Here is a 23,827-nt window from a genome sequence, read left to right on the forward strand (position 1 = left end):
AAAGATTTCTATTTTAAGCTACTAGATTATGGGAAAATTTGTGCTGTGCAGCACACACTAACTGATACAACTGGCAAAAGATGATGTTGGCTCAAAATATCAGGTTATCAGCGAGACTAACAGGACACAGGATGAGGAGATAATTACGTGTTTGAATCAAAAGAACTTCATGATTTTAGGTTTGGACCATATTTGGCTTGAACTCAATGATATAGGGAAGAAAAAGATATGGGGAGGAAGATGGTAAGTACAATTTAGAATATGTAAAACTTGAGATGGCTGAAAAACATCTAGGCAAAGATGATGAACAGGTCATTGGATAAGTGGCTGGAGAACACCCAAGAGAGACCCATCCAGGCTGCAGACACAGATTTTACATTTGTTGGTATAAACATTGTGATGGAAGCCAGGGTAGCATAATGGGGAGAGAGAGAGAGCCTAAAGGGCCCTGATAATTACTATATATACCCTATATCATTTTGGACACGTTACTGTACATCTCTGAGCCTGTTTTACCACCTGAAAATGGTGTCGTGTTAAGTGATTTTCTGAGCTGTAATAAAGGTCAATAAAACTTATTTTGTTTCAGTCATCTGATATATATTAAGGACTAACAATAGGTTAATTACCTTCTCTATCTCCTACAACCACATTACACAATATTTGAAAGTTTTGCTCCTTGTTTTTTATTCTTGAATACTTGTGGACTAGTGATGAGTTTTCATCGTGGGTGATAAGAACACTAGATTTTTCATTCTCCTATTGAAATCTTAAACAGTGTTTCTTAAATTTCATTCATCAGAACGATCTGTGGTGATTATTTAAAATGTAAATTCCTTAGCACCACCTTAGAACTTCTGAACCAGAAAGTCTAGGAGATGCGAAGAGAATTTTGCATTTTTAATAAGCTCCCAAGATGATTCCACAACACAATCCAAAAGTGCATAACTCGAACCCTTCCCTGTGGCTCCTTAATAATAATATAAAAACAAGCAGAAGTGTTGGAATTGATTTGCTACCCTATGAAATTCACCCATAAGGCTACTTCCTAATCATCTTCCCCCAACTCTTCTACTGCACTAACTGTTGCCCTCCACCCCCACCAACATCACCAGGTAAAACTACAAATATTCCTCCACCTATGAGTTTGACTGACTTCTTTCTGAACCATTTTATTATACTTCTAGATTAGAGTCTGACCCATTCTGAGATCACTAAGCATTCCTCTCAAAGAACACTTGACCTCCTCCTGTTGAAGTTCTGCCTCATCACTCAGGCAGCTCTGCACAGTTTAATGCAGTCACACATATTACATGGCGTTAGACTCATGAAATCAGTTGCTGATTAAGAATAAATATTGTCTCACAGCTGTTGGGAAGGTTCAAACACTTTAAACTGATTGCAGAAAGAAAATAAGTCCAATCTGTTCTGTTCTGCAAAATGTCAATAGAGACTGTGAAGCAGGCATGCCTGATTCTTTTCTTTTGCACGAGTTCCAGGATAGAACAGAAACCAGAATGGCATGGATAGAAATTCGTATTTCAGAAGAATAAAGTCAGTGGCAAATCACTGACTTGAACCTGCACAACTTTGTCATGGGCTTCTGAAACTAAGTTAATATGAAGAGGGAAGGCTTTCCCCTCTTTCTAATCACAGGGGCACTGTCCTAGGCACATATTTTTCTGAACTTGCTTGTTCATAGCACTTGAGATAAAAAATGCAGGGTCCACAAATACAGTGTATTTGTCTTTCTCAGAGTAGTTTGCCTACTTCCCAGCAGCTGGAGCAGATGAGCTGAGAAGCTGGGGAGTCACACACATGTTCTAAAATAGCATTAAAGGCTTATGATTAAAATACCTTTAAATCTGTTCAATAACACCACATGCTGCCTCAATTCTCTCTCTCTCCATCTCAACCCCCTCCTTCATGGAGCCTGTACATTTGCCAAATCACCACTGTTCAAAATAAAGGAAAGATAATCCTTCTCTGAATAAAATTGTTAAGAGAAGTGAAATAAAAGTCCAACCTCTATACTCATATTATGAGTTTGGGTTTTATATTTCTGCTAATGCATTGTGAAATATTTATTTTTTAAAAATATGTTATGAGCAGGTTGTTGATTTATTCCCGTTTGAATAGTGAAGTCCCTATACAGTGTGCTAAAGCATAATCTGTATCTTTAATAGATTTCAGCCCAAAGAATAATCACAGATGAGGAGTTATGTTCACCCCAGGAGCACTGTACAACTACCACTCGTGTAGAAAAATTTTGGTCGTTAAAAAAAAATTTTTTCTGGATTATTTTCCAGTCAAGATGGTAGAATAGGTAAACACTCTGCTCACCTCCTCTCTGGACCACATCAATTACAACTAAACTATAGAACAACTATCATTGAGAATTGCCTGAAGTCTAGCTGAACAAAAGTCCTACAACTAAGGACATACAGAGTAAGCCACCTTGAGACTGGTAGGAGGGGCAGAGACACAGAATGGGCTGGTCCCACACCCATGTGTGACCATTAAAAATCTGGAAGGATATCTTGGCTACAGAGGTCTCCCCTCAGAAGAATGAAGGTCCCAGCCCAGGGCTCCCCAGCCCAGGGCTCCAGTGCCAGCGAGAGAAGTACCCATAACTTCTGGTTGTGAAAATCAGCAGAGATGGTGGCTGAGTGATCTGAAGGGTGGCTGCACTCCCATGTGCTCCTCTTAAAGAGCCTGCACACAGACTTACTTGCTGATGGACTTACTGGCTCTGAGCTCCAGCACAGGGCAGCAGGTCGAAAGGCACAAGGGACCTATGAGGAGGAACTGAATTGTCTAACTTCAGGGTGATGCCCGGAGGGCAGCTTTCTCCCAGAGGGAGGAGCTAGTAGAAGCCATTGTTTCTTTGTTGCGCCGTCACCCATCCCCTGCAGTGGAGACTCACATAGACCCCATAGCTGAGTCTCCCTCAAACTGGCTATCACCTTTTGCCAGCCCTGGCCTAGTGATTCCCTGAGACCCTGCCCCACACAACTTTCAGGCACAACCAAGTTGCTTCCAGCAGCTTTTCCATACAAACAACTTGTCTTAGCTCATGCTGTGGGCTTTCATAAAATCTGTCAAAGGTTCCCAAAACCCAAAAAAGCAGCATCTGGCTTCAGAATGTCCCATACCTCTAGCTGAGCAGCTCTAAGCCCAGCAATAGCAACAGCCTATCTTTGTTCATAGCTTGGCCTCTCAAGGCACCTCCAAGCCCAGTGCAGGTGTCAGCCATCCACACATAGCTTTGTGGCTCATAACAGGTTATGTCAGGCAGGGCATAGCCTGCGGCTAAACTTGACCTGTGATGTGGGCCCTCCCAGGAGGCCCTGACATGCCCAGTGATCAGCTTTGGACCAAACCAGAGCGTCACCCAGCTGCCTCCAAGAACAATACACCTACTGGGCAGACTGGGAAGGCACCAGACTCCTGCTAAAGTGAACACTCTTCTGAAAGGTCAGCCCTTGAGCCACAGCACCTTCACTGTAGTCAGAGCCAGTCCTCACAACCAATCAGCCTGAGGGTCTATCCCTCCCATTAACATGGAAACAACAACCAAGGCTCAAGTATGACTAAAGGCACACATAACCCACACAAGAGACACACCTGCAGCACCAGGCTTTGATGACCAGAAAGACTGCACCACTGGGTCCCACAGAACATCTACTACATAAGGCTACTCTATAAGGCCACTACATAAGATTGGGAAGCATAGCAGCCCTACATAGAAACAAACACAGGGAGGCAGCCAAAAATGCGGAGACAAAGAAATATGTCCCAAATAAAAGAACAGAACAAAGCTCCAGAAAAAGAACTAAACAAAATGGAGACAAGTAATCTACGGGACAGAGTTCCAAACACTAGCTATAAAGATGCTCAATGATCTCTGGGAGAACTTCAACAAAGAGATAGGAAACATAAAAATGGAAATAGAAAACATAAGAACGAACCAATCAGAAAGGAAGAATGCAATAACTGAAATGAAGTATACATTAAAAGGAATCAATAATAGATTAGATGAAGCAGAGGGCTGAATCAGCAATTTAAAAGATAAGATAGCAGAAAATACCCAATCAGAACAGCAAAAAGAAAAAAAATCCAAATAATAAGGAGAGTGTAAGGAGCCTCTGGGACAACATCAAGTGTACCAACATTTGCATCATAGGGTACCAGAAGGAGAAGAGAGAGCAAGGAATTGAAAACCTATTTGAAGAAATAATGACTGAAAACTTCCCTAACCTGGTGAAGGAAATAGGTATAAAGCCCAAGAAGTGCAGAGTGCCAAACAAGATGAACCCAAGCAGGGCCACACCAAACCACATCATAATTAAAATACCAAAGGTTAAAGACGAAAAAAAGAATTTTCAAAGCAGCAAGAGAAAAGCAGTTAGTTACCTACAAAGGAGCTCCCTTAAGACTGTAGGCTGATTTCTCAATAGAAACTTTTGAGGCCAGAAGAGAGTGGCAAGAAATATTCAAAGTAATGAAAAGCAAGGACCTACAACCAAGATTACCCAGCAAAACTAACATTTAGAATGGAAGTTACAGATAAAGAACTTCCCAGACAAGAAAAAGCTGACGGAGTTCATCACCACCAAACCACTATTACAAGGAATATTAAAGGTACTTCTTTAAGATGGAAAGAAAAAGAAAAAAATATCAAAAATATGAATAATAAAGTGGCAATAACTACATATCTATCAACAATCACTTTAAATATAAATGGATTAAATCCTCCAATCAAAAGATAGGGTGGCTGAATGGATAAGAAAACAAGACACCTTGTTATATGCTGCCTACAAGAGACTAATTTCAGATCAAAAGGAACATATAGACTGAAAGCAAAGGGATAGAAAAAAAAATGTTTCATGAAAATGGAAACAAACAAAAAGCTGAGGTAGCAATATGTATACCAAACAAAATAGACTTTAAAACCAAGGCTATGACAAGAAACAAAGAAGGACTCAGTAATCTCACTTCTGGGTATTTATCCAAAGAAACCCAAAATGCTTCTTTGAGGGATGAATGCATCTATATGGTCATGGCAGCATTGTTTATAATGGCTAAGATGTGAAGGCAGCCTGGGCATCTGTTGATGGCTGAGTGGATAAAGAGTAGGTGGTACATATAAACAATGGAATATTTTTCAGCCACAGATAGGAGGAGGTTCTTGTCATCTGCAGTGGCATGGATGGACCTGGACAGTATTGTGCGGAATGGAGTATGTCAGACAGAGAAAGACAGATGCAGTGTGATTTCAATTATATGTGGAATCTAAAGAATAAAATAAACAAACAAACAAAACAGAAACAAACTCATAGATACATTGAACATTTTGATCGTTTCCAGATGGGAGGGAGGGTTGGGGGTGAGTGAAAAATGGGAAGGGATTAAGAAGTATGAATCCGTTGTTACAAAGTAATCATGGGGAGGTAGGGTATATCATAAGGAATGTAGTAAATAATATTGTAATAACTATGTGTGTTGTCAGATGGGTACTAGATTTATCAGGGTGATAGATGGGACAAGGGTTGGGGGCAGGGTGAAAAAGCTGAAGGGATGAAGAAGTATAAATTGGTAGTTATAAAACAGTCATGAGGATATCAAGTACAGCAGAGATAATATCGTCAATAATATGGTAATAACTATGCATAGTGCCAGGTGGGTGGGACTAGTCAGGGGGATCACTTCTTAAATTATATAGATGTCTGGCCACTATGGTGTACATCTGCAATTAACATAAAATAATATTGAATTTTAAAATAAATAAATAAAGTGTAAAAAAGGTTAGAAATCACAAATGTTTGAATTATAAGGAAGATCAAACTGAATAAGCTAAACAAAAAACTCATGAATTATCTACAACCCAGTTTTAACAAATGCCGAGATTTGGTCACAAATTCTTAAAAAGACTATTAAAGGTACAAATGAAAAAAAATTTTTTTCTAGAAGCCAGTAATACAATGCTCATTTTTCTCAATCAGAAAGGCAATTGCTCAAAAGGAAAAAATAGCATGTACCTCCATATGCCTGTGGCTTCTTTTGACTTCATAAGCACTAATTTCATTGTTGCTAGTGGCAAGTCCCCTTGTGCACAAGTGCTGGTATCAGCTGACACTGGGTAACTGTTAGGAATCTACTGAGAGCCACAGTTTCAATCTCAAGAGAACTTTTATAGGTCAGGTGAGGAAAGGGGGATTGCTTGCATCACTCCTTCTTTTGATAATTCCCTTTATCCTCATGCGTAAGTAAGTCTAATTGAAATGTAGTGTTCAGAAGTCTCTGATGGCTAAGGATATCAAAATCTGAGGATTAAAGAAAAAAATTATTCTCTAATCACTGCAAAGTAAATTTAAACTCACTGCAGTATAATTCAATAACTGCTTCTCTGTTCAAAACACTGCCTGATGAATGATTCAAATCCAAAAAAAATTTGCACTTTTTTTGCAAAGGTTTATTATTATTGCTTTACAACAAAGTAAAAATTATTAACCCCATTTTAAATACCATAGGAAATTGGAGGCTCAGAAAATTTAAGTAAACTTATATAAGATCAAGAAGCTAGTAATACAAAATTATTCTGAGCCCACTATCCTTATTACTATAAATATATCATTTTGCAGGAAAGACTAATTCTAGGGCAAGCCTTAGTCCTTCCAAGCTGCTATAACAAAATACAGTAGACTGGGTGGCTTATAAATAACAGAAATTTATTTCTCACTGTTCTGGTGGTTGGGAAGTTCAAGATCAAGGCACTGGCAGAATCAGTGTCTGGTGTGAACCCAATTTCTGGTTCATTTCTGGTCCATATTACCTTTTAGCTACCATGTTTCCCTGAAAATAAGACCTAACCAGAAAATAAGCCCTAGCATGATTTTTCAGGATGACATCCCCTGAACATAAGCCCTAATGCGTCTTTTGGAGCAAAAATTAACCTAAGACCCAGTCTTATTTTGGGGGAAACACGGTATAACAGACGTGGAGGAGGGGCAAGGGATCTCCCTGCAGTCTCATTTATAAGGGCACTAATCCCATTTATTTGAGCTCTGCTATCATAACCTCATAACCCCCTAAAGTCCCCACGTCTTAATGCTATCACTTTGGGAGGCTAGGATTTTAACATTAATCCTTTGAATAACCTCAATCTCTGTTTTCAACTAGAAGGTAAAACTACCATTTTTTGACAATCTAAACTGTAATGAGTCTAATACAACATTGTTTGTCATTTCTATATTTTACAGCTAGTACAGTAAGTATAGAGGTAAATTTGAATTGCAAATTTGAGCTATATGAGGAGGTATTTGAGTACCTATCATGTCCTCTTATTTCATAGGATTATTGTGAGGTGAAAAGAGATAATACCAGTAAAGCACTAAAAACAATTCTTAAAACATTGTTAATATTTTTTCTTTCCTTTTATCCTTCTTAGTCTCTAGGCCTGGCTACTTAACAACTACAACTGCCACAATGATAAATGTGTTCTCTGACATATACCATTGGAATTTTTATTCTGAAACATGTTTTTTAAAACAGTCCACTTTCCCAGAATTCTTCAATCCATATCCCCTTCCCCCCAGGTCTCCACATTTCTAGAGTGAGCTGCAGGACCAGCATATGGGGGAAATATGAATGTTAAAGGTACAGTCTTAGAAAAAGTTTCTTCTTGCCCCACCCCCACCCCATCCTCCACCACTGGGTAGTGACAGGGATTTCTGTACCCAAGAGAGAACAACAAGAAGCAAGATTAAGGTCCACCCACTTCGTCACAGGATCATTCGGGCAGTTTCTGAAATTAGGTCTTCTGGTCTCTATATGCACTCTGTTTCCAGATCTACAACCACAGTTTCTTTTAAATGTGTACAAAATGCCATAACAATAAATAAAAACCCAGCTGCTCCTGGCTGCCATTTTCACCTAAGGGACATGGCCAGACATAGGTAATGAAATTCTGGTTGACAGGCTGTCAAAGGACCATTTATTTTCATTCTGTGCACATAAAAGAAAGAGCTTATGAATCTATGAAATATGCCAATGTGCACATTAAAATAAAATCCTCCACATTAATAGTTTGACCTTCAAAGTGATGTAAAGGTCATGTATCAAAATTAGGCAGGCGAAAAGTATCTCACGACATAAAAAATTCAATGTTAGAAACTTGAAATGCTTCAATAAAATAAGATATCCATATTTTATTTACCAAATGAAAAATATTTTTGAGTCGCCACAGAAAATGTGTGACTGACAAGCCACCTAACAAGTTAAGCCTCAGACTTTAAGAAGCAACTCAAATTACCTTGAGTTATAAGTGATATGAAATGAAAAGCCGCAATTTAGTCCTAGGAAGCATATGGGGGGAGAATTTAGCCAATTTCTCAACGTAGTAGAAATATCTTTTTGGTGATGCGAAGTAAACAACAGAAGATGATAAGACCATAGCTTATGATAATAGTGAGAGTAGGAAAGAGAGAAAGGGAAAAATAATTTGCTTTTCATATGTGAACTTTCTTGAGTTTGACATGTTCAAAAAATTGTGACTGGCTAATCAACAGATTTGGGGAAAGAAGTGGCAGAATCACAAAATTGTAGACTATAGATAAGAAGAGGAATTAGAATTCATTTATTCACGTCATTCACTGAGGATCTGAACACTCCACAGAATTCCCACTTATGTTAATAACTCACATCATAGGAAACTCAGTATAAACACAACAGTTTGTTCTATATATAGACAACCGATTATTAGAAAATTTTCCTATTTATTTTGAACTAAAGTATATTACCATTGTTCCAAGTATTATTCCTTAGGTTTATAGAGAGTGTGTCTCAGTCCTTTTTCATACAGCAGTCTTTCAAATAGCTAAACTTCTATGTTCTCTCGTATCACATTTTCTTCGTACCTTTGGTAATGACAAACTTTTGTCCGCTCCCAGAACAGGCCTCCTAAAACAACTAGGTAGTGATGCTAATCAACGGTAAGATGCCACAAAGTCCTACTATCCTCCCCTATGAGGGCGAGAGACTGAGCACCTGGGTGCAACAGCTCTAGATTCTGAGTGGAGTGAAATCAAACCACCTGACAGAAGTCCTCCTGAGCAGGACCCACCTCAGCCTAGAAATATTTCCTTCTTCCTGGAGCACCTCTTAGAGTCCCAGAGACTTTGAGATCCCTGTACTTTTGGAGACTGTCTCTGATTCCAGGATCTGGCCAAGTGTTCCACAAGAGACCTAAAAGTATACAGCTGACTTGTCAAACGTGAGGATATGAGGGAAAATGGTTTACTCTGACCTCCTCAGTTCATTTTAAGTAGTCTACTACCTGCGATAGTCCTGCTAAAAATGTATTTCTCCATTGCAATGCCACAGTAAACGTTGACAGTGTACTGTGTACAGAAGCTGGTTAGGATATAAATGCAAGGTTAAGGTTCAGGTTCAAAGACCAAGGATTTTTCATGCAATCCACAATGGAAGTGGACATCACATGCTTAAACTTGAATTAGATTTTGCAACAGCAAAGGAGAGATGAAAGGATTCCAGATCCCACAGAAAATGACTGGAAAAAAAATTCACTAGAATCTGAAATTTAAAGCTCATACATGGGGCCTCGCAGACTAAACCTGGTTCTGAGACACAGGCCCCAATCACTTGCCTCCAAACCCACAATGTTGTAATATGTCTTCTTTCTTAAATACTCAATATTAATATTTTTATTATGTTATATTATATTCACTATTTCTATTGTATTCATTATTTATATTGTATTCACTATTTATATTACATTCACTATTTAAGGTAACATATGTCTCAGTTCAAAATAAAAAACATCCTCCAGTTATGTTTATGCTGCGAAACAGAATAACTTGAACACTAAGCACAATTGTAAGCACCATGTGTACAGATGGCAACAAACCTAAAGCTGGTCTAGATTATGGAAATAAAGTACCAGCTCTATAAACGAGCTCCTCCTTTACTTTGGGAGGGAGGGGTAATATATTTCAATACAAGACAGCAGGTGCTACATACCAATATCGCTATCTACATAAGAAAAGAGAGATCCTCATTAAATCCAGCAGATGGGGAAGGTATCCCAGAAAATGTAGCTGTTTTCTTGAGCTCATGAAGGAAAAGTAAGGTCTATAATAGATAAATGAAAGGGAGGTAACAGGGCATTTCAGGCGGTAGGAACTGTCTGATCAAAATGTGGAGGTATTTCCATGGAACAATTCATCCCATTGAACTGGAAAGAAGAATCCAGTGAGAGGTACGTACAGAAGGCAAACAGGTAGGAGGCCAAAGGGTAAAGGCTCTTAAAGTGCCTAATGATAATGAAAACTTCAATTTGTTAGAAACAGAGGGATTTCCACAAGAAGACTATTTTGTAACGGGCATGATTTAGAATTGCTGGTGCATGGTGATCATAATAAGCAGACTGAGTTTAGTTGGTGTTTAAACTGTCTATAGATATTGCATCTCCTTCTTGCCTTCACCCAGGAGTTCACTGCTCTTATGTCCCCTATGGTGTTCTTAGTGGTTTAGAATAAGTTAAAGTTTGTTGTGAAATATAGTGATCATATTTAGCATCATATTTTCTTTCTCTGTCTTTACAATTTTCTAGGCCTGGGCTAAACCTTTGACATGCATTATCTCTCTTAGTCCCAAAATAACCCTGTAGTTATTATTATCCTCACATTACAAATGAGGAAACAAGACTTGGAAAAGTTCCTTTTCTTACCTAAGATCACACTGCCAACGAGTCAAATGCAGGTATTCTTGGCACTGATGTTCACGTCCTTAAACAGTTTCCTTATTTTAATTGTCATCAATAATTAGTACATTTGTAACTATTTGCAACACATTCATATGATTTTAAACTGTTATTGCTCAGAATTTTTCTCACACATTCTCTGCTGCCACCATCTGGCCTCTTGAAAAACTTTCAAGCTTTTCTTCTCAAGTCATTTTCAGCTTTTGACCACAGTTTTGCATTCCCTTGAAAAAGGGCTGAAATTTTTGTGAACTGGATTTATATTACTTAAAAATTCCTAATCTTATCAATTTACTCTTATTTATGTGTCTGCAATGTGCTAGGGTCATAAAGAGATTGTAGTGCAAATTGACTAATGAAATTGTACTGGCAAAAGAGAAATTCATAGCAAACCAGCCACTAGGCCAAAATGCAGTTGAGGGGATGTGTCAGTTCTGGATTCAGAGAGCAGAGTGTGATGCGATTCTGCCTTGGTTGACTGTGGGAGCCCTGGGTTAATAAGTAAGGAAGGTAGGCAAATACCAGCAAATCAATAAGACCCTACAGAATAAGTTCAAAGGGCAGTGCAAGAACCAGCAGATTTAGCATTTAAGTCATCGACTTCTAAAAGGCTGATGGCCACCATCCTATGAAAAATAAAACATGTTTACATTTGTAAGAATGAGAAAAACAATAAACTTTGCCAAGTCCTTTTCATTATCTGGTTTCCTCTGCCAGTCCCTACCTACCAAAAGGCACTGAGTGTATTAAATGCAACAAAAGGGTATATGATAGGAAGACAACATGCTAACGTGGAAAGAGAAAGAGATGGGGAGTTTGTAATCCTCTCTACCATCTGGCCTCACTGTCCTTAGCTTGTTCGTGAGCAATTCAGTAGGTTGATCTCTAAGTGCCCTTCCTGTCCTTATACCTAGGTTCCCTTCTTTCAGCATTTAACCTTAATACCACATCAAAATTACAGGAACTTTGAGGATAGAAGAGAGTACAAGAGATGTTAGTGCTTACTACTTTCCAGGCATCATGTAAGGTTCTTCAAACCCATTGTTTCTTTTCATTAAGCCTCACAACAACTCTGTAAAACTTATTACCCTTATTTTACACTTGAGGGCACTAATGCCTCCAAGTCAGGGAAGCTGCCCCAAATCATTCAAGCTGGTGACTGAAGTAACCAGGATCCAAATGAAGGTTTATTTAAATGTATGAACGGATAAATGAAATCAAGAAAAGAGTGCCTTCTTTTTCAAAACATAGATAGACATTTTAACTTACTGTATATTTCATTGCTCACCAATCACTGAACAGTCACTAAAATTTTGTTCCAGTTGAAGTCACATGTCATTCAGATGCAAAAAAAATGCATATAATAATGCTTGATTCTTACCTAGCACTTGCTATGTGTCAGGCACTATTCTAAATAACCAATTATTCCTCACAAAAACCTTATGAGGTAGGGACTATCACAAACCCATTTAACAGATGAGGGATCTGAAGCCCTAAGAAGTTAAATAACTTTTGCAAGATCACAGTTAGTAAATGTGGAGGAGAGAGTTAGACACCATCTGGCTCCAGAATCTGTGCTGTTAACCAGTACACTGTAACACCTCTTCAATACACACACACACACACACACACACACACACACACACGGCATATAAATGTACACATGTGCACAAAAAGTCTGACTATTTCTTACACAGACACTCGGAACTCTAGATTCAGTGTCCAGATGTTCTGGACACACCAAACGCTCACCAATCCCTCTCTGGTTACCTGACAGAGAGTCAGAGGAAACAGAAAGAGAAGCTGCCTACAACAAAGTTTACAGCTGCCAGGGCAGGAATTCATAAAACCTCTGAGAAGAGTAAAGGTTGGTCTTGGAATTTCCGGCGTTATTGCTGGGCTATATTAGTTTTCTGGGGCTGCCATAACAAAGTACCAGACTAGTTGGCTTAAACAACAGAAATGTATTTTCCCACACTTCTGGAGTCTAAAAGTTCAAGATGAAGGTGCTAGAAGGGTTGATCTCTTCTGACTTGGAGATGGCAATCTTCTATTCTGCCTGTGTGCTCACATAATCTTTCCTCTGTATATGTCTGTGTCCTAATCTCCTCTTCTAATAAGGACACCAGACATTGGATCAGGGCCCACCCTAATGACTCCATGTTAATTTAATTATAAAACCCTATCTTAAATACAGTCACATTCTGAGGTACTGGGTGTTAGAACGTCAACATATGAATGGCGGGGACACAATTCAGCCTATAACAAGTACAAAACAAAGAATGAGATTTAACAGTTCAGATATTTGTGTTTCCTCAAAAATAAGACCTAACTGGAAAATAAGTCCTAGCATGATTTTTCAGGATGACATCCCCTGAATATAAGCCCTAATTCATCTTTGGAGCAAACAATAATATAAGACCCGGTATTATTTTGGGGGAAACACAGTAATTATTCTCAGATGTGAATGCTTAATTCTTAGTGATATCAACATAAATTGTCTAGGTTAAGTGAATATTGCTATCAATCATGTTTTAAACTGCCCTTTATCTTTGATCTCTATAACAAAGTAAAAGGTAATTTTAATACATAAACAAAATAAGTTACAGAAATTCTTAAATATTAATTTTGACAATTAAGTATTAATTTTGAGAATGTTTGCTGCCTCACCAAAAAGAAAGTACAACATCTGAAATTTCCGAAAATGAAGTTCTGCTTCGTTCTATAATAATTCTCATCACAATTTAAAATATGGAGTTTAAACTTTCCAGTAAAAACACACTTGGACTGGGACTTATATTTTCATATTTGTTGGGATTATAGAAGACTTGCTTCAATACAAGCTGATTCTAAATATTTTATTTCTTCTGGTCATCATGTGTTTGATTGCTCCCATAGCAAAAAAAAGATTTTTCAAACAAGTAAAACTATTATGTCTAAAATATCCTAACAATAGCCAAAGAAGATTCCTATTTCAACATACTCGTATTTAATTACTTGGAATAAATTCCTGTTTTTCAAAATAAATAGGAAAGCCTCAGTAATCCCTTTTTTAATTAATTAAATATCTATGCATATAATTATCCATTTTATATATTTAGCACAAATGAAAATGTCTCCACATAGGAGAAATTTCTAGTAGGTAGTAATCGTAAGTTTACTATACCTACATTTTAAGTTTCCATGACTAATACTAAAAACAGAATAATAAACAGATCCTCAAAGAATCAAATTTCCCCTAAGAATTGAAGTAAAATAACAGAAATACTTTTGTATCCTAGAGATGTACACAGGCCTAGCTGTGAGTTTTAGAATTTGTTGGGTTTTATTTATTTACATGAAACCATAAAAACAATAAGCACCTGAATAAACTATCAGGTGATTTGTTCACTTCTAGAGCCAATTCCAACGTCATCAAGCAAAGAAGGGGAATACCAAGTGCAAGTAATATGTAGCAAAAGAATCTTGGTGGTCTATAAAATTATGCCAAACCAGATTTAACCTAAAAAATGAAATCAAAGCCAAAAATGTCTATTCAAAAGAACATAAACTCAAAATCATTTACTAGATGCCTACTATGTATGCCATGGTGACACTGTGTCAGGCACTACATACTGAGCCAATGTTTCCTAAAACAAAAGGTCTTCAGCCATCCATCTGAGAATGACCTATGTTGAAAATCTGGAGAATCTAATTAAGCAACATTTAAATCCACTATGATAAATAACTTAGTCTGCACCTCTAAGACAAAGTAATTGTTGGTCCTTAGGTGTAAGAGTGGAATGAGCTAAAGGTGTTTTGAATTCGGAACTGAATAAATATTATAAAGATAAATAAAAGGATCAGAAGAAGGAATCAATAATTATATTCTGATTCTTCTATAATGAATGAATGATGACTTACTATGAAGTTTTTAAGTAAATCTTACTAAACACCTTACTAAAAAGGTTTTTAAATTCCATTTTAAAGATCAATTAATAGAGAAATAAGTATAGGAAAAATTATAATTAAGGGCAGATGAAAAGCAGCTCTCTTAAAATAACAAAAACTACACACTACCACAGACATGTTTGCTAAAGCAATAATTACATCACATTATTTAGCTAAGCCTCAGTTATACAACTTGGTGAACCAATTATTCATATCCTTTGCCTCACCTCTTTGCTCTGAATAACAACTCTTCGAGCAAGTCGCAAATAGTCATTATCAAAATAGAAAGATAAATTTTTAATATGTGGAATTATATCAGTTTCCAATCTATTAGTCACTCTGATAAAATGTTTACTTTTACTGGAGACTGAACCTTGAATAATAGCTAATTAAGGTTTTAGATTGGTTATTTGTGGATGCCCATTATTCATGATATCACTAAGATTACTACAGATAATTCATAGTTTCCTCTATTTTAAAGTACTAATTTTTTAAATTATTTTTTCAGTTACAATTGACATTCAATATTATTTTATATTAGTTTCAGGTGCACAGCATAGTGGTTAGACATTGATATAATTTATGTGGTGACACCCCTGATTAGTCTAGTACCCACGTGTACTATACATAGTTGTTGCAACATTATTGACTAATTATCTATGCTATACTTTACACTAATTATAAACATCTATAAATGTCATAGATCGTTGACCTCCACTCAAGTTTCCACATTGGATCACCCAAGATATTTATGTATTTAATCTTAACGTTCTACACGATAATGCTTTTAAATTACTAAATGAATTTTTAAGTTCTGCAGAATGAATCATTTTAGACAATCTATTTGGAAAAACAATTGTTCAATTTAAAGGTTTTTGCAAAACAGGTAAGCATTTTGATTCTCTTCAAAGTTAACACCAGATCCCCTACCCCCAATTAGATGTCTGTAAATAGAAATACTTAGTTTGAAACCTCAGCCAGTGATTCTTTTCTAATTTAGAGATTGACATAAACATACTATGTCTTCTTATTTTTCTGATCCTTGGAATTTTGGGTTGTTTTTTTTTTTTTGGTGTTTTGTTTTGTTTTGTTTTGTTTTGTTTAACAACAAAAAGAGAGTTTTGAACCTTGCCAGAATTGATACATTTTTCCTACTTTCTGAGAAAAGCAAAATCAACAAAATTGTGGTTGTCACTCCAGCACCACGTATGCTTTCAGGAACAGCAATCGCTCTATCATTTCTCTTAGATCTGCATGACACAGTGAACCAACTTCCCAACAAGCTAGCCTCTTAAATTAATTTTGCTCTGAAAATAAAAGAACAAGGAACTCAGTGATGCTAAAGCAACACTCCCAACTACCAAGAAGGAAACCTTAGTGCCTATTCTGTCACTCACTAACTGGGTTCAAGACTAGTGAATTTCTGCCACACAAAGAAGAATTTGCTCCTATAGGAGTAAGTCCTGATATTTAACTTGTGGCAACCTTGCCAGGAAGCATAAGGATCAACTTATGAAAGGGTACGTGCATCTTCTATTTTTAAAGTATTCCATATAGAGATAATGAAAAGATTGGAAAAGTTGGAAGTAGCCATCTCATTTCTCTCCACTACTATATTGCCAATTTTCTAAACTGACAGGTCTTGATTTACTTTCCTTTGTTATTCCTTTTGTAATCAGGCTGCTGAGAGTTATCAGGCACTTTCTAATTTGCAAATCAAATAGTTTCTTCTTAGTTTGATATTGTAGGCCCACCTTTTACAACCCCTCTTTTCCATAGCTGCCATCTACTCCCTCATTCTTGTTCTACCCTCATTCCCCAAAAAGGAATTAGCATGTGGGATGCAAACATATTCTACCTTCATGTAAAGCAGTATAGAGCAGGATGTTTAAGGATCAGATTCTCAAAGCAGACACACCTGAACTTGATTCCCAATTGTACCATCTATTATGGGCACACACAATAATTTCGTAATTATTTCTGTAAGCCTGTTTCCCACATCTGTAAATGCAGATCATAATAATAGTACCATTTTTTTTTAGGTTTGAGAGGATTCAATTAAATAATGTATGAAAAATATCAAATTTATAGCACATGAGTTTTTCATAAATATTATCATTATTATTTCTAATTTCAGTGGCCTTTGATAGACAAAATTAGAAATGAATCAGCACTAGAGCTCGTAACCAGATAGTAAGCAAATGACAGTGGATTTTAATTTGCTTGAATAGAATTACAAAACTAGGGAGCTAGAAAAGACCATTGAGCCCAGGAGTCAGCAAGCTATAGCGCACAGGACAAACAAAGCCCACCACCTAGTCTTGAAATAAAGAATTATCGGAACAAAGCAATGCCCATTCATTTATGAATTGTCTATGGCTACTTTTGTGCTCTACTAGCAGAACTGAGTAATGGTGTCCTGCAATGCCTACAATATTTTACAGAAAATGTTTGTTGACCCCTACTCTAGTCTAACCCCCATCATTTCCTGATGAAAAATTTAAACATAATCATATAATCTAAAAATTGCTAAGAGATTTCCCAATGGATAATCTTTGTTAATTCACAGGAAACAGTTTACTGATAGAAATAAAACCTGCTTCATTAGCTTGTTTTGTTGTTTCTGTGACACAATTGTAGTTTCCGGGGACACACGGAATATGGAATTTTATTCTGACACTATATATCTAATACTTACACTGTGAAAAGGAAAGTATTTCCATTAGGAACAGAAAACTTTAATGTTAAAAAAGGCAGTGTAAGCACTGGAAAGAAAGCTGGATTTTACTTAACATAAGAAAAGATGGCAGCGTCCAACTTCAGCACAAAGTAGGAGTGTCAAATTGCTGCAGAAACTGCTGTCCTCTGGAGATTGATGACCAGAACAATCTCAGAAGCAATGTTTTATTCTCATGAGATGACCATCTCAGATATTTCTGGGAAAGAGTAATGGGTCTTCAGAAATGTTAGCATGCTGTTTGGTTCCTGATAACCACTTGTGGAAGTGGATAGGAATCAATGAGACCAAACACAAAGCCAGAAAGTGGTGGGGCCATGGCATTTAATCAATGGCTATAGAGGGTATCAGTGGATTGTCCAGAAAGAGGGATATTTCATAGTTAAAGCTTTGATTTGCTTCCATTCATGTTCACTCCCTAATGCAGTATGAATGTCACAAATAGAAGCCACTCCTAGGGTTCCCAAGAGCAAAACTTAGCTTCTATCTGAAACTTTCAAAAGTGTTAGATGCACACCTCTTCTAGCAGTGGTATCAAGAAGGCAGAGGAAAAGAAAACACTATTTCTCTTTTAGGAAAATCAGCTCTATTTTCTTCTATGTCACAGAGAATGGCATTAATTCTAAATTGTACATGCTATATAAGGGATGCAGAAATAACCAATAGTTTTACTACCAGAAGCCTTCATGGTGATGTCCTACAATCACCTATTTCAGAATTACCAAGTGTGCTTGTTAAAAATGCAGATTTCTGTTCCCTGTACCAGCCATTGTGAATCAATACCTCTGTGTGTCACACCCAGGTATATGCATTTTCAATGACTTTGCCATGTGATTCTACTGCAAACTAGAGTTTGGGGACCATGTGCTTATTAAAGGGGGAACTAGCACTAGATCTTTTAGCTCTGTCACTCTGTAGCTTTGTGACTGAGCCATGTACTTAAAATGAGTATGGTATAATCTACTCTGCTAGCCAACAAGACTTACTAATTGTAAGAATTAAGAGGGAAGAGCTCAAGGCGCTGTGCCAGTGCAAGGTATAATAACCTAGAAGAGACCAGTACACTGAGCAAAAAGGCTAAACTGCCGGAAGGCAGGGGTTTGCAACAGTTACCTTGTTGGACAACATGCCTTTTGTTTTGTTCGTTTGTTTGTCTGTTTTATGTACTCAAGGAAAAGCATTCTAATTTGATGAAATGTTAGCTTTTCATGTTATGTTTTCTCTTCCCTTTATCCCATAAATTTGATAGAGTAGACTAAAATCTAATATGTATTTTAATGGGAATGAAGAAAATCTCAGAAATAAGCAATTTACCAAAGATTCGGGTAGTCCAGCCTGTTCAATGTATTCTGCACAATTAAAATGTCTGGGAGCTTGAGCTGCCCTGGACGAGAAGCCATCTAAACATTTGCGTGTTGCTACAGACGAAACTAATGAATATTTTACTCTCACCAGCTGCTTCATAATCCTTTTCCTGCCATGGGATTACAAAACCCAATTTTACCTTCTCTGGGGCTTTGTACCCCTGTACATGCAACAGCCAAATCTTTCTGGTATTTTACTGACAAAACAAAAGGCAGCAAAAACAGCTGTAATTGAAGTCACTGCTGCTAAATAAATCCGAAACCTGTTCATTTGCTTTTTCTGCTATAATCTACAGTTCAAACCTGGGCCTGCACTGCTCTCCTCTTGATGCCATGTCACTCCTGGGACCCAAGAGCTAAGTGGTATTTGGGGAAGTAACAACCTGTCACACTCAGCTTAAAAAAATGAAATGCTTCACTAAAAGATACATCTGAGCATATTAATAATAATAAGATAACACATATTAATTATATGACTGATCTTTTACAACATAATTTCATTTAACCCTCAAAATGAGTCTATAAAGTAGCTATTATTGATCTCATTTTGCATGAGAAAAGTGAGAAAGAGCTAAAAATTGCAATGAATATCACAGTAGGTGTACTGAAAATCATGGTAGGTAGTCAGCCCAGGTTTGCTTGGCTCCAAATATCACAACAAGAAAGACCTGATGGCTTTGATGTATCTATCTCTGCTAAACTACTTTTTGTTTGAATTGAATCATATTTCTCTGCTAGTCATTATTACTAATTTTCTTTAAAATCTAGGAATTATTCCAATTTGAGGGACTGTGTCTTTAAGGCATACAATAAGGTGTTCTAAATAACAAATAAGCAAATAAGTGTTGAATGAACAATACCTTAGTACTTAGAGGACCTGCCAACTATTTTAAACCCTAAATCCTCTCCCTTATAATGAATACCATCAGCATTATTCTCGGGCCATCTGTTCAAATTAGCAGTTCTTCACAGGTAACTTGTCACTATTAGTAATTACAGAAACAGTTTATAAATTATTTACTTCCTTTAAAGAATGTGAAGTTAGAGGGCAGTCCACCAAACCACCCTCACTTCTGAGATTAATTGCAAGTTCAGGGGTCCCCAAGACCACTTTGCTTCAATAATTTACTACAAAGACTCACAGAACTCACTGGAAGCTCTTATACTCACAACTATGGTTTAGCATACAGATTAGGTAAGGTTTACAGACACAAATTAAAATCAGCCAAGAGAAGAGGAACATAGGGAGGGTCTAGGAAAGTTTCAAATACAGAGTTTCCAGTTGTTTCTCCCATGGAGTCATGGATAGCATTACTTTCCCAGAAATAATGTGTGATTGTACACACAGAATACGTGTATTGCCAACCAGGGAAGCTCACCCAAGCCTTGGTGTCCAGTCTTTATTTGAGCTCCATGGTTGACTGCCTCTATCGCTGATCTCAGTTTCCAGCAACTCTAGGAGTCAAGCTGATACCATGTGACTCAACACTCCTACCATAAATAACATTATTAGACAACCTGGCATTGCCCATACCCCCTGTCACACCAAGACACTCCTATCAGGCATGACATTGCAAGGGCTTAGAGATTACCTCCCACAAGCTGAGGGGAGAGGGCAGACCTCTCTCGGGCAAGGTTAAATTCTTCACTACACAAAGCATTTAAAGAAAACCCAAGGCTTTCTTCAAGAATATATTTTCTGGTATAGGATACCTAGAGGCTCAGTTACAGCTATGGGGCTAACACATGATCATCATTTTCCAGGCATGTAGTTATCTCAGAAAATATGATTTGTTTAAAAATTACAACTGGTTTAGAAGGCAGCCAAGAACTACAAGTATAAGCACGGGTTAGCATCAAACTACAATAGAGACCAACATGCAATTACAGCTATTTACTGGGACCAAATTAGAGAATCTAAATATGGAGGTAGATTTTAGTGTCCTTAGTTTAGGATCCAGTCCAATAACTAGATTCTGAAGTCAGGCCCCTCCTACATGGTTGTTCCAAACGTCAGTCTTCCTCTTAATTCCACCATCTTTTCCTCCAGTCTATTCCAGACTCTTTGCTCTTCATGCTTTTGACTGGCAAGGAAACAGGTGGTTTGTCCATCTGGAACTCCAAGTCTTGCTCCATTCTGAGCATTTCCAAATATGCTGAAGCCTCAAAGGCTTACATCTTCTTCCAATTATTTCAATCATTAGGTCTTTGTGATGTAAACAACAGCAACTTAATCCCAATTAATTTGGGCAAAATTTTTGGACACAGACAGGGAGACAGCCACGTGATTTCTGTGCTTAAGCCACCCAGTGTGTGCTACTTTGTTACAGCAGCACTAGCAAACTGAATTTGTATTTCTGGTCAATTGAATGTCATGTTTTTTGGTGGTCTCATCTGACTGGTTAAGGTCCAGTACAATTTACAAAAAGAATTTTCTCTTTTGCATAATCAATTTCAGTCTCATATATTTCGTTGTCATTCATCAGCCTAAACCTATTGGTTTCTCTATTCACATCACAGATTTTATTCTATGTGGCAAATAAGTATGGTTACCATGAGAATCTAGACTAATTAGTCATATATCAGGCATTAAAACCTTAATTTCAAATATTGTACTTTACAGACCCAAAACTCTACCAGATTCTTTTAATAGATTCCAATTTTATGCAGAAATACTCCATCTTTTTATTCATTTGACTATCTTTTCCTTATTTTTTAACATAATTATCATGGTTATTTTGAATTCCTTACTTAGTATATTCCATATTTATATCACCTCTAGGTCCTTCTTTATTTTTTATTTTATCTCTTGAGTATTAGTCCATTTTTCTGCTTATCGGCATGTTTAATACTTTTTTATTATATATTGGACATTATAAATAGTATATCATGGACACACTAGAGGATGCTATCTTCTTCTGAAGAGTGTTAACTTTTAATCTAGCAGGCAATTAAATTACTGGAGGGTCACCCTAATCCTAGCATAGCTTGATTTCAGTCTTTTTTACGGTGGATCCATTTCACTTTTGCCCTTGCTTCTAGCATCTAGCTTTTACTTCTTGCCTACTTCTGGCATGCTCCTCACTTCTAGGAGGTGATATTTCAGCAACAAGCTCAAGGTATTCAGTAGCTGGATCCAAACTTTAACGTCTCCCCAGAGCTGTGAAACCTCTAAAATTCCTAATTATATTTCAGCCTCCCTGCATTTTTTGTCTCTGCTACATCTCTTGAAATCTCATTCTGTGACTGTGTAGTTTTATGAGTCAGCCAAAGACCAATGTAAATTTTTATGTAGATTTTTTGGGCTCCTTTGCAGCCTTCTCCTGTCTAATGCTCTACCCCTCAAATCCCAGTCACCATGGTAACTCCAAATACCAGTTTCTGTTTCCTCTGACAGCAAAAATGCTATTTTTTGCTTGGACTCCATTCTCCCATACAGTGGTTTGGAAATTGCACTCAGGGAGAAAGCAGGGTGACTGCAGGATGCAGCACATATGCTTCCCTTATCTCAGAGATCTCAGCCTTGCAGTTCCTGCAAATAACTATTTTATATATTTTTCTATATTTGCATATGTTTCAGTGGGAGGGGAATTAACTACCAAGCTAATTAATCATGGCAGAAATTTAAAGTCTTAAATAGAGAATTTAGTCCTCATGATTTATTTCTTTGCTTTTCCATATTCTCTTTTCATTTTTCTCTCCATATCTTGTTAACTATAACATAATGGAAGTATACTTCAAATGGATAACTTCACAAATAACTATAGTCCTACTATAGAAAGAATCAACATGCCATTATGCTAGAGAAGGAAATCTATAAAACAAGTGACAGCAGGAATTCCAATCAGTGAACAATTTTGTATCTAGACTTCTTACCTTCTGTGAGGCTCTATGGAAGACATAAGTATTTTCTACAGCTTTGTAATTGCCTGATTATTTAAATAAATACAGCCTTATGGAAAGACAGAACTAGGCAAGGGGTAAAGACAAACACTACAAATAACACTTAGTGGAGGCACAAAGCATATTTCTTAGGTTAAGTTACAAATGTGGGGTTAGAAGAATTCATGGAGTTCCCCAGATTTTCATATCCCATGAAGAGGTACACTTGGGCCCGGTACAGACAGACATACGTCATTTTGTTCCAGGAAAATAACTCTGCTTATTGACACCTTGCTATTGTGGAAATTATAAATGTTTTCATAATTACAGATCCATAATCCATATACTCATATGTAAAACAAAACTGTTTTCATGACTCAATTGCAGAAGACTTGGAAGCCTCTTGCTTAAGTCCTGACTGCGTTCATTTTTCTTCCTTTCTCTTTCCTCCAAACCAAGTGTGTAATGACTGGCCACAATGACTGGCCACATGGGCTTTTACAGGGAGGTTTTGGGAGAAGAAAACCTGGAGCAGGCCTATCTCCACAGCACACTCACCTGCTGTGAGCCATTCAGTTCATTTTTATTCACAGCTCTTCCTACTTCACAGGTATGTTATTAAAAAACAAACAAACAAAAAAAAAACACAAAAAACCTACAGAGGGTGCCAAAGAAAATGTATACACATTCTAAGAAAGAAAAAAGCTGTAAAAAAAAATGTAATGCTATGAATGACGCTAGCATTCATTTGATGAAAGCCATCTCTTGAGCGAATGTCATACTACATACACGTTGGTACGTAATGCAACTTTGAAAAGTAATACATAGACAACATCTCTTAAATTGTATATACATTTTTTAGTACTCCCAGGATATAATGTGTAAGATATTTCAAGGTGCTATGAAGCAAAAAACTAAATAAACATAGGTGTTTACTTTGCCAAAAGGCAGAATCTCAGCATCCAAAAGGAAGATGGCAAGCCATCAGCTAAGGTCAAGTGTTTGTGATCTGAAGCAAACTGCCTCCGTTCAAGACAAAGAGTGTAACATCCTCAGGCCCCAAAAAATCTCCACTTATATTCTCTTTAAACATACCTGCATATTTAGGCCTTCTTACCTTTGCTCATGACT

General features: G+C 37.1%; 1 long non-coding RNA gene across 1 annotated transcript in view; it reads right to left on the bottom strand.

Moving 5' to 3' along the window:
- LOC141568627 (uncharacterized) overlaps positions 1–23,827 on the bottom strand; it is a 146,033-nt gene that overhangs the window by 75,526 nt on the left and 46,680 nt on the right. The gene's annotated exons all lie outside the window — the stretch shown is intronic.

This window comes from Rhinolophus sinicus, linkage group LG14 (assembly GCF_036562045.2).
Source record: "Rhinolophus sinicus isolate RSC01 linkage group LG14, ASM3656204v1, whole genome shotgun sequence".
In the NCBI taxonomy this organism is placed as follows: domain Eukaryota; kingdom Metazoa; phylum Chordata; class Mammalia; order Chiroptera; family Rhinolophidae; genus Rhinolophus; species Rhinolophus sinicus.